The sequence below is a fragment of the Mobula hypostoma genome, chromosome 4 (assembly GCF_963921235.1).
Source record: "Mobula hypostoma chromosome 4, sMobHyp1.1, whole genome shotgun sequence".
NCBI lineage: Eukaryota > Metazoa > Chordata > Chondrichthyes > Myliobatiformes > Myliobatidae > Mobula > Mobula hypostoma.
In genome coordinates this window covers 197,103,919-197,122,537 of record NC_086100.1, presented here as the reverse complement: position 1 = coordinate 197,122,537, position 18,619 = coordinate 197,103,919, and the positions used below count along the sequence as shown (strand labels likewise).

At 39.1% G+C, this 18,619-nt stretch overlaps 1 protein-coding gene across 7 annotated transcripts in view; it reads left to right on the top strand.

Moving 5' to 3' along the window:
* Positions 1-18,619, top strand: part of dysf (dysferlin, limb girdle muscular dystrophy 2B (autosomal recessive)) — a 394,877-nt gene that overhangs the window by 354,122 nt on the left and 22,136 nt on the right. The window lies entirely within an intron of this gene.

Below are 18,619 nucleotides of genomic sequence, written 5' to 3'. Positions count from 1 at the left end.
ACACCTGTTTGCATTTACCCAATTTATACTCTCATAATTTTGTATACCTCTATCAAATCTCCACTCTTTCTCCTCGGCTCCAGGGAATAGTCCCAACCTGTTCAGCCTTTCCCTTTAACTGAGGTCCTCAAGTTCTGTCAACCTCCTTGTAAGTTTTCTCTGTACTCTTTCAATCTTATTTACATCCTTCCTGCATGTAGGTGACCAAAACTGCACACAATACTCCAAATTAGGCCTCACTAATGTCATACACAATTCCAATATAACATCCTAACTCCTGTACTCAAGACTTTGATTTATGAAGGCAAATGTGCCAAAAGCTTTCTTTGTGACCATCTCTACCACCATACAAAATATAAAAACATAGAAAACCTACAGCACAATACAGGCCCTTTGGACAACAATGCTGTGCCGAACATGTACTTACTTTAGGAATTACCTAGGGTTACCCATGGCCCTCTGTTTTTCTAAGCTTATTATCTATACAGGAGCCTCTTAAAAGACCATATTGTGTCCACCTCCACCACTGTCGCTGGCAGCCCATTCCACACACTCACCACTCACTGCGTAAAAAAACTTACCCGTGACATCTCCTCTGTACTTACTTCCAAGCACCTTGAAACTGCGTCCCCTCATGTTAGCCATTTCATCCCTGGGAAAAAGCCTCTGACTATCCACATGATCAATGCCTCTCATCACCTTATACACCTCTATTAGGTCACCTTTCATCCTCCTCCTCTCCAAGGACAAAAGGCTGAGTTCACTCAACCTATTTTCATAAGGCATGCTCCCCAATCCAGGCAACATCCTTGTAAATCTCCTCTGCACCCTTTCTATAGTTTCCACATCCTTCCTGTAGTAAGGTGACCAGAACGGAGCACAGTACTCCAAGCGAGGTCTGACCAGGTTCTTATATAGCTGTAACATTACCTCTCGGCTCTTGAACTCAATCCCACAGTTGATGAAGGCCAATACACCGTATGCCTTCTTAACCACAGAGTCAATCTGCTCAGCAGCTTTGAATGTTCTATGGACTCGGACCCCAACATTCCTCTGATCCTGCACACTGATAAGAGTCTTACCATTAATACTATATTCTGCCATCATATTTGACCTACCAAAATGAACCACCTCACACTTACCATAGAAAACCATAGAAACTACAGCACAGAAACAGGCCTTTTGGCCCTTCTTGGCTGTGCCGAACCATTTTCTGCCTAGTCCCACTGACCTGCACACGGACCATATCCCTCCATACACCTCCCATCCATGTATCTGTCCAATTTATTCTTAAATGTTAAAAAAGAACCCGCAGTTACCACCTCGTCTGGCAGATCATTCCATACTCCCACCACTCTCTGTGTGAAGAAGCCCCCCCTAAAGTTCCCTTTAAACTTTTCTCCCCTCACCCTTAACCCATGTCCTCTGGTTTTTTTCTCCCCTTGCCTCAGTGGAAAAAGCCTGCTTGCATTCATTCTATCTATACCCATCATAATTTTATATACCTCTATCAAATCTCCCCTCATTCTTCTACGCTTCAGGGAATAAAGTCCTAACCTATTCAACCTTTCTCTGTAACTGAGTTTCTTAAGTCCCGGCAACATCCTTGTAAACCTTATCTGCACTCTTTCAACCTTATTTATATCCTTCCTGTAATTTGGTGACCAAAACTGAACACAATACTCCAGATTCGGCCTCACCAGTGCCTTATACAACCTCATCATAACATTCCAGCTCTTATACTCAATACTTTGGTTAATAAAGGCCAATGTACCAAAAGCTCTCTTTACGACCCTATCCACCTGTGACGACACTTTTAGGGAATTTTGTATCTGTATTCCCAGATCCCTCTGTTCCACTGCACTCCTCAGTGCCTTACCATTAACCCTGTATGTTCTACGTTGGTTTGTCCTTCCAACGTTCAATACCTCACACTTGTCAGTATTAAACTCCATCTGCCATTTTTCAGCCCATTTTTCCAGCTGGTCCAAGTCCCTCTGCAGGCTCTGAAAACCTTCCTCACTGTCTACTACACCTCCAATCTTTGTATCATCAGCAAACTTGCTGATCCAATTTACCACATTATCATCCAGATCATTGATATAGATGACAAATAACAATGGACCCAGCACTGATCCCTGTGGCACACCACTAGTCACAGGCCTCCACTCAAAGAAGCAATTCTCTACCACCACTCTCTGACTTCTTCCATCGAACCAATGTCTAATCCAATTTACCACCTCTCCATGTATACCTAGCGACTGAATTTTCCTAACTAACCTCCCATGCGGGACCTTGTCAAAGGCCTTACTGAAGTCCATGTAGACAATATCCACTGCCTTCCCTTCATCCACTTTCCTGGTAACCTCCTCGAAAAACTCCAATAGATTGGTCAAACATGACCTACCACGCACAAAGCCATGTTGACTCTCCCTAATAAGTCCCTGTCTATCCAAACGCTCGTAGATTCTGTCTCTTAGTACTTCCTCCAATAACTTACCTACTACCGACGTTAAACTCACTGGCCTATAATTTCCCGTATTACTTTTCGATCCTTTTTTAAACAACGGAACAACATGAGCTACTCTCCAAACCTCCGGCACTTCACCCATAGACAGCGATATTTTAAATATTTCTGCCAGGGCCCCCGCAATTTCAACACTAGTCTCCTTTTAGGTCCGAGGGAACACTCTGTCAGGTCCTGGGGATTTATCCACTTTAATTTTCCTCAAGACAGCAAGCACCTCCTCCTTTTCAATCTGTACAGTTTCCATGATCTCACTACTTGATTCCCTCAATTCCATAGACTTCATGCCAGTTTCCTTAGTAAATACAGACGCAAAAAACCTATTTAAGATCCCCCCCATTTCCTTCGGTTCCGCACATAGCCGACCACTCTGATCTTCAAGAGGACCAATGTTATCCCTTACAATCCTTTTGCTCTTAATATACTTGTAAAAGCTCTTTGGATTATCCTTCACTTTGACTGCCAAGGCAACCTCATGTCTTCTTTTAGCCCTCCTGATTTCTTTCTTAAGTATTTTCTTGCACTTCTTATACTCCTCAAGCACCTGATTTACTCCCTGTTTCCTATACATTTCATACAACTCTCTCTTATTCTTTATCAGAGTTGCAATATCTCTTGAGGACCAAGGTTCCTTATTCCTATTCAATTTGCCTTTAATCCTGACAGGAACATACAAACTCTGCACTCTCAAAATTTCCCCTTTGAAGGCTTCCCACCTACCAATCACATCTTTGCCAGAGAACAACCTGTTCCAATCCATGCTTTTTAGATCCTTTCTCATTTCTTCAAATTTGGCCTTCTTCCAGTTCAGAACCTCAACCCTAGGACCAGATCTATCCTTGTCCATGATCAAATTGAAACTAATGGTGTTATGATCACTGGAACCAAAGTTCTCCCCTACACAGACTTCTGTCACTTGCCCTAATTCATTTCCTAACAGGAGATCCAATTTTGCATCCCCTCTAGTTGGTCCCTCTATATATTGATTTAGAAAACTTTCCTGAACACATTTTACAAACTCTAAACCATCTAGACCCCTAACCGTATGGGAGTCCCAATCAATGTATGGAAAATTAAAATCCCCTACCACCACAACTTTATGTTTCCTGCAGTTGCCTGCTATCTCTCTGCAGATTTGCTCTTCCAAGTCTCGTTGACTATTGGGTCATCTGTAATACAATCCCACTAATGTGGCCATACCTTTCCTGTTTCTCAGCTCCACCCGTAAGGACTCAGTAGACAAGCCCTCTAATCTGTCCTGCCTGAGCACTGCTGTAATATTTTCCCTAACAAGCAATGCTACTCCCCCACCTTTCATTCCTCTGCCTCGATCACATCTGAAACATCGGAACCCTGGAATATTAAGCTGCCAGTCCTGCCCCTCCTGTAGCCAGGTTTCACTAATTGCTATAACGTCATAATTCCACGTGTCAATCCACGCCCTCAACTCATCCGCCTTCCCCGCAATACTCCTAGCATTGAAATATATACACCTCAGAAGATTTTTGCCACCACTCACAACCTTTCTATCAGCGGATTTGCTTAAACTTTCAACATCATTTATTTTCACCCCAGCCACACTTATCCAGGTTGAACTCCATCTGCCATTTCTCAGCCCAGTTTTGCATCCTATCAATGTCCCACTGTAACCTCTGAAAGCCCTCCACACCATCCACATCACCTCCAACCTTTGTGTCATCAGCAAATTTACTAACCCATCCCTCTACTTCCTCATCCGGGTCATTTATAAAAATTACGAAGAGTAGGGGTCCCAGAACAAATCCCTGAGGTACACCACTGGTCATCAACCTCCATGCAGAATATGACCTGTCTGCAGTCACTCTTTGCCTTCTGTGGGCAAGCCATTTCTGGATCCACAGAGCAATGTCCCCTTGGATTCCATGCCTCCTTACTTTCTCAATAAGCCTTGCATGGAGTACCTTGTCAGATGCCTTGCTGAAATCCATATACATTACACCTGCTGCTCTACCTTCATCAATGTGTTTAGTCACATCCTCAAAAAGTTTAATCAGGCTCGTAAGGCACAACTTGCCTTTGACAAAGCCATGCTGACTATTCCTAATCATATTATGCCTCTCCAAATGTTCATAAATCCTGCCTCTCAGGATCTTCTCCATCAACTTACCAACCACTGAAGTAAGACTCACTGGTCTATAATTTCCTGGGCTATCTGTACCCCCTTTCTTGAACAAGGGAACAACACCTGCAACCCTCCAATCATCTGGAACCTCTCCTGTCCCCACTGATGATGCAAAGATCATTGCCAGACACTCAGCAATCTCCTTCCTCACCTCTCACAATAGCCTGAGGTATATCTCGTCGAGTTGCAGTGACTTATCCAACTTGATGCTTTCAATAAGCTCCAGGACATCATCTTCCTTAATGTCTACATGCTCAAGCTTTTCAGTCCACTGTAAGTCATCCGTACAATCACCAAGGTCCTTTTCCATAGTGAATACTGAAGCAAAGTACTCATTAAGTACCTCTGCTATCCCTTCTGGTTCCATACACATTTTTCCACTGTCTTACTTGATTGGTCCTATTCTCTTACGTCTTATCCTCTTGCTTTTCACATACTTGTAGAATGCCTTGGGGGTTTCCTTAATCCTGCTTGCCAAGACCTTCTCATGGCCCCTTCTGTCTCTCCTAATTTCATTCTTAAACACCTTCCTGCTAGCCCTATAATTTTCTATTGTCTCATTGGAACGTACCTGTGCAGAATGCCATGCAAATATCACCTGAACATTTGCCACATTTCTGCCGTACATTTCCCTGAGAACATCTGTTCCCAATTTATGTTTCCAGGTTCCTACTGTTACGTAAATGGCAACAATGAATATCAATCGAGACAGGTTATATAAAAACAACCAAACATTTATTAAACACGGATAAACGATAAGGAAAAAAAAACAAACGAAACTTTAACCGGAAGTTAACCGCTATGCAGCCGTTCAACAAATCGACACTCGGCAATGGTTCTTAAAGCGTTAAATGCGGAAACAGTTCTTAAAGCGATAAAGTCATATATAGTTCTTAAAATGGTAAATTCTAAAGTCCAACAGATTTATACATTCAATTGGGGAGAGACTTCTCTGGAGAAGGATTTCTTCATAGATGCGACTTTCCTGCTGATTCTGTCCACAGGATTCACGATGCCAAAAATAAATAGTTTAAAACAACTGACCTTAAGTTCTTTTGGAGAGAAAGCAAACCTTTGCATGAACTCTTTGCTCGTTTTGGCAAGAGTTATCCTCGATGCAGGTCGCTACTCCTCCAACAAAGACTCAATAAGGTCGATCCTTTATTAAACTGCCAAAAGATGCCAACTCCTCTCGATCTTTCGATCCTGTACTTTGATAAATTCTTCACTCTCCCTTCTACTGTTGGAATTGAGTAAATCAGCACATCTAGCCAAAAATTTCCAGTCCAATAATATTGTATCTTACAATAGAACGCAATACTCCATTTTAAAAATGAAACTGCGTCACAAAAACAAACACGCAACAGAAACGGAGACATAGCACATTCTACCTGGAAATCTATAAACTAAAAACCCAACTACATCATCTGGGTCGACCCTTATATACCCATGGTGCACATGTCATCATGTGACCTCACATCGGTGGGAAAATCACATCAGGTGACCTCCAAAAGACCATTATATCATTCTCACAAAAGAACACAGATCTCCTTGAGCATGTAACACCTCCCTCCAAAAAAAATTTGGTCTTTTAAAGAACAAAATTTTAACAATTTGTACAAAAGAAATACAAAGGTATAAAATTTACAAAATACACAATATATACAATCTTATCTTTCAGCCCTTTACAAACTAATGTACAGTAGGAGTGTTACAAATATTAAATTATCACTCCAAAAAACAAATTTTCATTGTACATTTAACATCTAGACAATCAGCGATCACATTATCTTTACCCTTAATATGAGTGATCAAAATATTGTACTCCTGTAACATTAGACTGTATTATTAAACTGGAGTCTAATTTCCTTAACCCTTTTCCAAATCAAAATGGCAATTACCAGCACTTAAACTCAAAATCGGAACATATCCCAATGAGCCCCCACAGATTATGTTCTGTAAATGGCAACAATGTATATCAATCGAGACAGGTTATATAAAAACAACCAAACATTTATTAAACACAGATAAACGATAAGGAAAAAAAAACAAACGGAACTTTAACCGGAAGTTAACCGCTATGCAGCCGTTCAACAAATCGACACTCCCCCTCCCACTTTCAAATCTCTTACTAGCTCTTCCTTCAGTTAGTCCTGACGAAGGGTCTTGGCCTGAAATGTCGACTGTACCTCTTCCTAGCGATGTTGCCTGGCCTGCTGTGTTCACCAGCAACTTTGATCTGTGTTACTATAACAACCTTGTGTTTCTTGCAACAGTCAGTGGTTTCTCTACAAATTTGCTGCTCTAAATTCCACAGACTGTTGGGTGGTCTATAATATAATCCCATCTAAGTTGTTAAACCTTTCGTATTCCTCGGTTCTACCCATAGAGCCTCAGTAGACTAACTCTCCTGCCTGTCCTGACTGAGCACTGCTGTGACATTTTCCTTGCCACCCCTCCCGCTTTAATCCCTCCTGCTCTATCACATCTAAAACAGTGGAATGATTGGCACTGAGCTGTAATCAAATCTCACTGATGGCTACAACATCATAATTCCAGGTGTTGATCCATGCTATGAGCTCAGCTGCCTTTCCTATGATTCTCCTTGCTCTGAAGTATACACAGCCTAGAACATTAATCCCACTATGCCAAACCTTTTGATTCCTGACTTTGTGTGTCGGATTAACAGCATCTTTCTCCACAACCTCTTCACTATCTCTTTTGACGCACTGGTTCCCGTCCCCCTGCAACTCGAGTTTAAACACTCTCTGTGCAGCACTAGCAAACCTTGCTGCTAGGGTATTAGTCCCTTCCATTTTGGGTGCAAACCGTCCCTTCTGTACATGTCCCATCTTCTCTGGAAGGGAGCCCAATAATCTAAAAATCTGAAGCCCTCCCTCCTGTACCAGCTCCTTAGCCACATGTTAAACTGCATGATCTTCCTGTTTCTGGCCTCATTAGCACGTGACATGGGTAGCAATCCTGAGGTCACAGATCTGGAGGACCTGTCCTTTAATTTTTGCACCTAAATCACAGACCTCACTTTTCAGGACCTTGTCACCACCGATGTTATTGGTGCCAACATGGACCTCCAGCTACTCACCCTCCCACTTAAGAATGCTCTGGACTCAATCCAAGATGTCACTGACCTTGGCACCAGGGAGGCAACAGATAATCCTGGAATTTTGTTCTTGTCCACTGAGCCACCTTTCTGTTTCCCTAACCAATGAATCCCCTATCACTACATCTTGCCTCTTCTCCGCACTTCCCTTCTGAGCCAAAGAGCCAGGTTCAATACCAGAGGCCTTATCCCAATGGCTTTCCTCTGCTAGGGCATCCCCCCAACAGTATCCAAAGCAGTAAACCTGATATTGAGGGGAATGGCCACGGGGATACGCTGCACTGGTTTTTCCCCTTTTCCCCTCCTGAATGTCACCCATTTACTCATAAGACCATAAGATAAAGGATCAGAATTAGACTATTGAGGCTGCTCCACCAATTCATAGTTGCTGATCTACGTATTTTCTCTCAGACTCAATCACTGTATCCCTTTACGCCCTGACCGATCAAGAATCAATCAATCGCTGCCTAAAATATACATAAAGACTTGGCCTCCACAGCTGACTGTGGAAACAAATTCTCTGGTTAAATAATTTCTCCTCATCTCCATTCTAAAAGGACTCCCCTCTATTCTGAGGCCGTGTCCTCTGGTCTTTGACACTCCCACCATAGAAAACATCCTCTCCACATCCACTCTATTAAGGCCTTTCCCCATTTGATAGATTTTAATTAGGTCACCCCTCATTTTTCTGAATTCTAGTGAATGCAGGCCCAGGGCTATCAAACTTTCTTCAATTGACAAGCCATTTATCCTGGAATCATTTTCCTGAACCTCCTTTGAACCCTCTCCACTTTCAGCACATCCTTTCTATTATAAAGAGCCCAAAACTGCTCACAATACTCCAAGTGAGGCATCACCAGTGCTTTATAAAGTCTCAACATTAAATCCTTGCTTTTATATTTTAGTCTTCTTGAAATCAATGTTAACATTGCCTTTGCTTTCCTCACCACAGAAACAACCTGCAAGTTAACCTTTAGGGAATCCTCTACAAGTTCCTGAGTGCCTCAGATTTTTGTATTTTCTCTCCATTTAGAAAACAGTCAATCCTTTCATTTGTTCCACCAAAGCGCATGACCATACAATTTCTGACACTGTATTCCATCTGCCAATTCTTTGCCCATTCTCCTAATCTGTCAGTCCTTCTATAGCCTCCCTACTTCCTTAAAACTACCTGCCTCTCCACCTATCTTCATATCATCTTCAAACTTTGCAACAAAGCCATCAATTCCATCATCTAAAACATTGAAATATAAAGTAAAAAGAATCAGCCCCAACACAGACCCCTGTGGAACACAACTAGTCACTAGCAGCCAGTCAGAAAACTCTCTTTTTATTTCCTCTGTTTGCCTCCTGCCAATCAGCCACTGCTTTATCCATGCTGGTATCTTTCCAGTTAATACTATGGGATTGTAGTTTGTTAAGCAGCCTCATGTGTGGCACCTTGTCAAAGGCCTTCTGAAAATCCAAGTACACAACATCAACCGATTTTCCTATCTCTTTCCTGTTGGTTATTTCTTCAAAGTATTCTAACAGATTTGTCAGGCAAGATTTTCCCTTGATGAAACAATGCTCACTGCAGCCTATTTTATCATGGACCTCCAAATACCGCGAAACCACATCCTTAACAATTGTCTCCTTTTTCTTTTTCAATATTTTTATTGATTTTTTACATAAAAGAATATGTAGTACAGTAAGGTACATAATATATATCGATTACAATATATTGGAATCACAAATATACTTTCCTTACCCCATGTCCGTATACATTAAATGTAAACATAATATTGAAAAGATATACTCTGTTATACAAAAAAAAATCTAAACCAACTACCAGAAAAAAAACAGCTGTTTGGTTAAAAAAAAGAAAAGGAAAAAAATCCTTATCATATAATGAAACATATTGTTAACCAACATCTGTGCTTAATAGCAAATCAAAGATTTTGAAAATATTACAAAAAGATCCCCACAGTATTAAAAAAAATCTTGTTTAGGTTCAGAAATTGAACAGCGAATCTTCTCTAAATTTAAACATAACATAACTTCATTTAACCATGAGTATGAGTAGGCAGAGTGGCATCTTTCCACTTAAGCAACAATGCCCTCCTGGCTATAAGAGACATAAAAGGCCAAAATATGCAAATTGTGTGACTCCAAAATAATATCATTTCCTCCAACAATACCAAGTAAGGCAGTCAAAGGATTAAGTTTAAAATTTACTTTAAAAAGCACTGAAAAGGTTTGGAACACTTTCTTTCAATATTTTTCAAGACTCAGACAAGCCCAAAACATATGGATTAGTGAAGCTTCTCCATTGTTACATCTATCACAATAGGGAGATATATCTGAATAAAATGAGACAGCTTATGTTTAGTCATGAGGGCCCTATGAATCACTTTAAATTGTAGAAGGGAGTGATGGGCACATAGCGATGAGGTATTAACCAATTTAAAAATTTCATTCGAAATATCCTCAGAAATTGGAATCTGTAAATCTTGTTCCCAGAGACTTTTAATTTTGTTTAAAGGAATATTTCTCATTCCCAACAACATACCATAAATATTAGATATAGATCCATTATGGAAGGGTTTCAAATTCAAAATTGTATCAAGTAAATTCTTATCTGGACTTTTAGGAAATGTATGTACTTGGGAACACAAAAATTCTCTAATTTGTAAATATTGAAAGAAGTGGGTTTTGGGTAGGCTATACTGAGCTAACAATTGTTCAAATGAACATAGACAAACAAATCCTGAAAACATTTAATACCCAATCTATTCCACTCTTTAAAAACTACATCAGTCATAGAAGATTTAAAAAATAGTTAGAAAAAATGGGATTTGAAAGTGAAAAACTCAATAAACCAAATTATTTTCTAAATTGTACCCAAATCCTCAAGTTGTGTTTAACTACAAAATTATCAGTTAAATTAGTTAAAGATAAAGGAATTGAGGATCTGAGGAGAAAACTGATAGAACATTTATTAACAGAATTAGTTTTTAAAGAAACCCAGACCAGACAGTCCTCTCGATTAATATAATATAACCAAAACGTAAGATTCCGTATATTGACTGTCCAGTAATAAAACCTAAGATTGGGTAAAGCTAAACCTCCATTCTTTTTAGCTTTTTGAAGATGAACTTTATTTAATTGAGAAATTTTATTTTTCCATATATACGAAGATATAATAAAATCCAAAGAATCAAAAAATAATTTAGGAATAAAAACAGGTACAGCCTGAAATAAATATAAAAATTTAGGCAAAATATTCATTTTAATAGAATTAATTTGGCCAATCAACGATAAAGAGAGGGTTGCCAATTTGATAGTGCCTTCTTAACATAATTCAGAAGTGTAAAAAAAATTTCTTTAAAAAGGAATTTATAATTCCTAGTAATTGTTACGCCCAAATAAGTAAATTGATTTCTTACCATTTTAAAAGGAAGGTTAGAGTCAACTAATACCAAATTATTCAAAGAAAAAAGTTCACTCTTTTGATAGTTAAGTTTATATCCTGAAAACTGACTAAAGCAGGAAAGTAAAGAAAGTATGGAAGGTAAAGAAGACTCCACATTAGAAATGTAGAGTAAAAGGTCATCAGCATAAAGCGACACTTTATGAGTAACACCCCTCCTTAAAATACCAGTGATATCATTAGATTCCCGGAAAGCAATAGCTAAAGGTTTTATGACCAAATCAAAAAGCAAAGGACTCAAAGGACAACCTTGTCTGGTTCCACATTGAAGTTTAAATGGTTTAGAATTCTGAGAATTAGTAAGAGCCTGAGCGGAGGGAGACAGATAGAGTAATTTAATCCATTGAATAAAATCGGGCCCAAAGTTAAATTTTTCTAAAGTTTTAAATAAATTATTCCATTCAACCAGATCAAAGACTTTCTCAGCATCTAAGGATATCACACATTCCAATATCTCTATAGAAGGAGAACAAATAACATTCAATAAATGACGAATGTTAAAGTGGGAGTATCGATTTTTGATAAATCCAGTCTGATCATCAGAAATAATAGATTGCAAAATATTTTCAATCCTACGAGCCAAAAGTTTAGATAAAATTTTAGTATCAACATTAAATAAGGAAATTGGTCTATAAGAAGAACATTCAGTTGGATCCTTATTGTTTTTAAGAATAAGCGAAATAGAGACTTCATAAAAAGATTGTGGCAACCTACCTAATTTAAAAGAGTTCGACAGGACTGAGTATAAGTGAGGTATAAGCAAAGAGAAAAAAGCCTTATAAAACTCTCCAGAAAATCCATCAGCACCCGGAGTCTTCCCCGAGTGCAAAGAGTGAACAACCTCGGCAATTTCCTCATAAGAAGTGGGTTGATTCAGCAATTTTTGATTATCATCAGAAAGTGTAGGAACGTTTAATCAATCTAAGAAACTATTCATTACAGCATTATTTTTAGGAGGATCAGAACTATAAAGTTTAGAATAGAACTCTCTAAAAGTATCATTTATTTCTAAATAATCAGATGTTTTATCATCATCAGCTTTACAAATTTCTTTAATTTGGCATTTAACTATAAAGGTCTTTAATTGGTTAGCCAATAGTTTACCCGTTTTATCTCCATGAAGATAAAACTGACTTTTATCCTTTAAAAGTTTAGTTTCAATTGGATAAGTTAAAAGCGGATCGTATTTAGTTTTAATTTCAGCACATTTTTTTATATAAACCAGGATCTGGAGCCAAAGCATAGTTTTGGTCGAATTGTTTCAACTGATTGGCGAATTCAATTCTCTCCTTATTAGCTTTTTTCTTAACACTCGCAGTAAAAGAAATAATGTGTCCTCTAATATAAGCCTTAAAAACATCCCATAAAATAAGACTAGAAGTCTCTTCCAGCGTATTCTCTTTGAAAAAAAGAGAGTAATTTGTCTCTCCAAAATTTTTTTAAAATACTTATCAGATAACAGAGTTGGATTAAAACGCCAGAATCTGTTAATTCTGGAGACACCCGGAAGATTTAAAGATAAAAACACAGAAGCATGATCTGAAACAGCAATTTCTTTGTATTCACAGGATTGAACTATAGAATCAATTGGCTATCAACAAAAAAAATAATCAATCCTGGAATACGTATGATGAACATGAGAAAAAAATGAGTACTCTCTATCTGTTGGATGCAAAAAGCATCAAACATCAATAATATCACATTTCATTAGAAAAGATTGGATAAAGAAGGCAGATCTACTACATGTCAATCGTTTAGAAGAAGGACAATCTAAAACAGGATCTAAACAGCAGTTGAAGTCTCATCCTAAACCAAAGAGTATAAACTTAAATCTGGTAAAAGCAAAAAAAAAGTTCAAAAATGCCTGGATGATCTATATTCAGGGCATACAAATTAGCAAAAACCATTAATTTATTATCTAATTTCCCTGAGACTGTAACAAAACGCCCATTGGTATCAGACACTACATTTTGTTGAACGAAAGAAACTGAATTGTCTATAACAATCAAAACTCCTCTTGCCTTAGTCTGAAAGGAGGAATGGAAAGATAAACACTTCCAACGGCTGAAAAGACATAAATTATCACATTCATGAACTTGTGTTTCTTGTAAAAAAAAATTGAGACATTCAATTTCTTAATCTAATTAAACATCTTATTACATTTCACAGGATGGTTTAATCCTTTCACATTAAAACTAAGTAAATGAAAAATATGGTCCATTTTAAATATTGCTTAAAGGAAATGTTGGACTAAAAACCGCTGGAATTTATATTAAAGCCAAACATTGAGCTTTAAGAAAAAGTAACCAAGCAACAAATGAAGCTAAGGGAACCAAACAGCTGATAGAAAAAAAGAAAACCACTCCCTACCCCCCACCCAAAGAGGGAAAATTGACCAAAGGGCAATCGACAGCTGAACCTGCCATCCCAAAGCAATCTACTGGGGGAGCTCCAAAAAAATTTTTCAAGGCAAAGCTGCGTTCCAACAAGACACAATAGAAAAACAGAGCAAAACTAAACAGATTTTTAAAAATTCATAAAAAATTATAGTATAAAAGTATTAGAAAGAAATATGAAAATTCAAAATATATTAACTTAGAAAGTTTTAACTGAAAGAAAACTTACTAATAATAAATCCTTAATTTTCTGAACAAGGAAATAAAAGTACAAAAAAAATTAGATATGAAGGTATGCCAAAAGTAAAAAAAAAATTGTTCATAAAAGAAAGTAATGAACAGTTAGACTGCTGATTCTAAAAAAAGGATCCATCAGGCAGACGCAACATAAATTTGTGTAAAGAGTTAATGAACAGTTCAACTTCTGAAATAGATTCAGCACTCAAGAAATCCTGCACCTCTTCGGTCAAGCAAAACCATCACTGAGAACCGTTTTTCAAAATGATTCTAAGATGAGCTGGGTAACGAGGAGAGGGTTTAAAACCTTTATTATACAGCTCAGCCATGACTTTTTTAAACTTGAAGCATTCATTCAACACCTTGGGTGAAAAATCTTCCACAATTCTGAACTACTGGTCTTCATAATCAATCATACCTTTCTGACGAGATTCACGAATTAAAAGTTCCTTTGTTTGAAAGTCATGAAGTCAAATTATCACTGAGCGGGGTCATCCTCCCAGAGGAGGTCTTGGTGCAGGTGATCTGTGGGCTCGATCTATTTTAGGTGGAGATTTTAAAATATTCAGAAATAAATTAGCCAAAAGGTTTGCAAAAAATTCGGAAGGCTGATTGCCTTCCAATGACTCTTTAAAACCCAGAATACGTAGATTATTTCTTCTATTTCTACTTTCTAAGTCAATAATCTTCTGTCTTAATGTTTCATTATCTTTTAACTATTTATCACAGATCGGTTCCAGGTGGTCAATCTTTGCATTGAACGTTGTCAAAATATCTTCATTCTCTTTTATCCGTTTACCATGTTCACTTAAAGTTTTTTGAATAGAATCCAATTTTCCATCCATTCATTTAAATTCAGCGCTGAGTTGCTGTAACTCCTCCGAAAGTTCATTTTTATGCTGCTGAAGTGTCAGCATAATAGATTCCAAAGTTACCAGAGGGTCCTCTTCTTTTTTAGTAGCTTTAGCACGACTCATCATAAAGGAATATTGCGTTTAAAGCAACACATGGAGTGTGTTGCTTGAATTTCCAGCATCTGCAGAATTCCTGTTGTTTGCGTTTAAAAGTAAGTTTTCAAAACAAGTTGGAAGCAGTAAATTAAAAAGAGTAGGAGCACCTATAAAAGTGCTGCTACTCGATCAACAGCCAGTAGGATTTGTCAACAATTGTCTCCAACCACTGAGACTAATCTTCCTATAATTCCCTTTCTTCTGCCTCTCTCTCTTCTTGAAGAGTGGAGTGACATTTGCAATTTTCCAGTTTTGCGGAACCATTTCAGAATCTAGTGATTCTTGAAAGATCATGGCTAATGCCTCAACAATCTCCTCAGCCACCTCTTTCAGATCCCTGGGGTGTACACCATCTGGTCCAGATGACTTATCTACCTTCAGACCTTTCAGCTTCCCAAGAACCTTCTCCCTAGTAATGGTAACGACACACTTTATCATCCCTGACACTTGGAACTTCCACCATACTGCTAGTGTCTTCCACAGTGAAATCTGATGCAAATTACTTATTCAGTTCGTCCGCCATTTCCTTGTCCCCCATTATTACCTCTCCAGCATCGTTTTCCTGCGGTCTGATAACCACTCTTACCTCTCTTTTGTACTTTATGTATCTGAAGAAACATTTGGTATCCTCTTTAATATTATTGCCCAGCTTGCTTTAGTATTCCATCTTTACCTTCTTAATGACTTTTTTAGTTGCCTTCTATTGGTTTTTAAAAGGTTTCAAATCTTCTAACTTCTCACTAATTTTTGTTCTATATTCCCTCTCTTTGGCTTTTATGTTGGCTTTGACTTCTTTTGCTAGCCGCAGTTCTGTCATCTTTTCTTTAAAATACTTCTTCCTCTTTGGGATTGTCTATATCCTGTGCCTTCCGAATTGCTTCCAGAAATTCCAGCTGTTGCTGCTGTGCTGTCATCCCTGCCAGGGTTCTTTTCCAATCAATTCTGACTTTACTCAAATATAATACTGATACATCTGACTTTAGCTTCTCCTTCTCAAATTTCAGGGTGAATTTGATCATATTAAGATCACTTACCCCTAAGGATTCTTTACCTTCAGCTCTCTAATCAATTCCAGTTCATTGCACAACACCCAGTTCCCTGGTGGGCTCAGCCACAAGCTGCTCTAAAAACCACCTCATAAGCACTCTAGAAATTTCCCCTTTTGGGATCCAGCATCAACCCGATTTTCCCAATCTCCCTGTATATTGAAGTCCTCCATGACTATCATAACATTGCCATTTAGGCATACATTTTCTATCTTCCATTGTAACTTATAGACCAAATTCAACTACTGCTTGGGGGTTTGTATATAACCCCACTTTAGGGTCTTTTTATCCTTACAGTGTCTTAGCTCTATCCACAGTGATGCAACACCTTCCAACCCTATGTCACCTCTTTTTGATGATTTTATTTTATTTTTTTAACCAACAGAGCAATTGCAGCTCCTCTGCTTTCCAGCCTGTCCTTTCAATACAATGAGTAACCTTGGACATTAAGCTGCGGGCTATAATCTTCTTTCAGCCATGATTCAGTGATGCCTGCGACATCATGCATGCCAATCATGGGGACTTCAATATGCAGGGAGATTGGGAAAATCAGGTTGATGCTGGATCCCAAAAGGGGGAATCATGCACTGCTCCAAGTACATCGATCTTATTATGTATACTGTGCAAATTCAAATATGTATTCAAATTCAGATCTTCAGTACTGTGTTCATCCTTTGCAATATTGTCTACTGTTTAACATTACAACTTATCCTGTTGACCGCAATTTTGCAGTCATGTCCTACACCTTGGGTGTAACTATCGCCATGTTGCATCCTAGCTGTCTAGATATGCAAGCCAGGGCAGTACGATATGGAGAGCAAGCTGTTGCCCATGTAGCAATATCCACCTCTCCATGCAACTGATGAATCTAAAGGAACAGCAGAGACCGACACAGTTTGACACCAACAGTGACACAAGATTTGCCAATCAGCATTGAACTCAGCTTAGAACTGCCTTAGGGACTCCAGTTCTAGATTTTTCCCTTGTGATTTACTCCCGAAGCCTACGTCATGAGCGGGTATAGTCACAAGGCAGCGGAGGTTTGAGATCAGAGTTTTCCCTCACCCAAGTGAGCAGCTAACTATGGCTGTCAAGCCCTATCTGCCTGAAGTGACTGGTTTTAAGGCGCCAGTAACCCACCTTTGCCCCTTCTCCTGTCAGTAGAAACAGATCTGCCAAGCTTAGTGGCTAAGCCACGTGTGGAGGACAGGATCTGGATTTGGTAGTCAGAGGCTGTTTGAGACGCACGCCATCGAGCACATTTAATAGGTAGTGGGAGCTTATCTCCACTACTGTCCACCAGCTATAATAACCTTAAGGAACCATCACAGGCAAACAACATCAGATACTCCAAGATTCATAATTCACAACTCAAGTTCATATTTGACATGTACATTGAAACATAGAAATAGAAACTTAGAAAACCTACAGCACAATACAGGCCCTTCGGCCCACAAATTTGTGCCGAACATGTCCCTACCTTAGAAATTACTAGGCTTACCCATAGCCCTCTTATTTTTCTAAGCTCCATGTACCTATCCAAAAGTCTCTTAAAAGACCCTATTGTATCCACTTCCACAACCGTTGCCAGCAGCCATTCCACACATTCACCACTCTCTGAGTAAAAAACTCACCCCTGATGTCTCCTCTGTACCTACTCCCTAGCACCTTAAACCTGTGTCCTTTTGCGGCAACCATTTTAGCCCTGGGAAAAAGCCTCTGACTATCCACATGATCAATGCCTCTCATCATCTTATACACCTCTATGAGGTCACTTCTCATCCTCCATCACTCCAAGGAGAAAAGGCCAAGTTTACTCAACCTGTTTTCATAAGGCATGCTCCCCAATCCGGGCAACATCCTTGTAAATCTCCTCTGCACCCTTTCTATGGCTTCCACATCCTTCCTGTAGTGAAGCGACCAGAACTGAGCACAGTACTCCAAGTGTGGTCTGACCAGGGTCCTATATAGCTGCAACATTACCTGTCGGCTCCTAAATTCAATTCCATGATTAATGAAGGCCAATACACCGTATGCCTTCTCAACCACAGAGTCAACCTGCGCAGCTGCTTTGAGCGTCATACGGACTCAGACCCCAAAATCCATCTGATCCTCCACACTGCCAAGAGTCTTACCATTAATACTATATTCTGCCATTATACTTGACCTCCCAGAGTGAACCACTTCACACTTATCTGGGTTGAATTCCATCTGCCACTTCTCAGTCCAGTTTTGCATCCTATCAATGTCCCAGCAAACTTACTAACCAATCCCTCCGCTTCCTCATCCAGGTCATTTATAAAAATCACAAGGAGTAAGAGTCCCAGAACAAATCCCTGAGGCATACCACTGGTAACCGACCTGTCTACATCCACTCTTTGCCTTGTGTGGGGAAGCCAGTTCTGGATCCACAAAGCAACGTCTCCTTGGATCCCATGCCTCCTTACTTTCTCAATAAGCCTTCGATGAGGTACCTTATCAAATGCCTTGCTGAAATCAATATTCACTACATCTACCGCTCTTCCTTCATCAATGTGTTTAGTCACATCCTCAAAAAATTCAGTCAGGCTCGTAAGGCACGACCTGCCCTTGACAAAGCCATGCTGGCTATTCTTAATCATTTTATACCTCTCCAAATGTTCATAAATC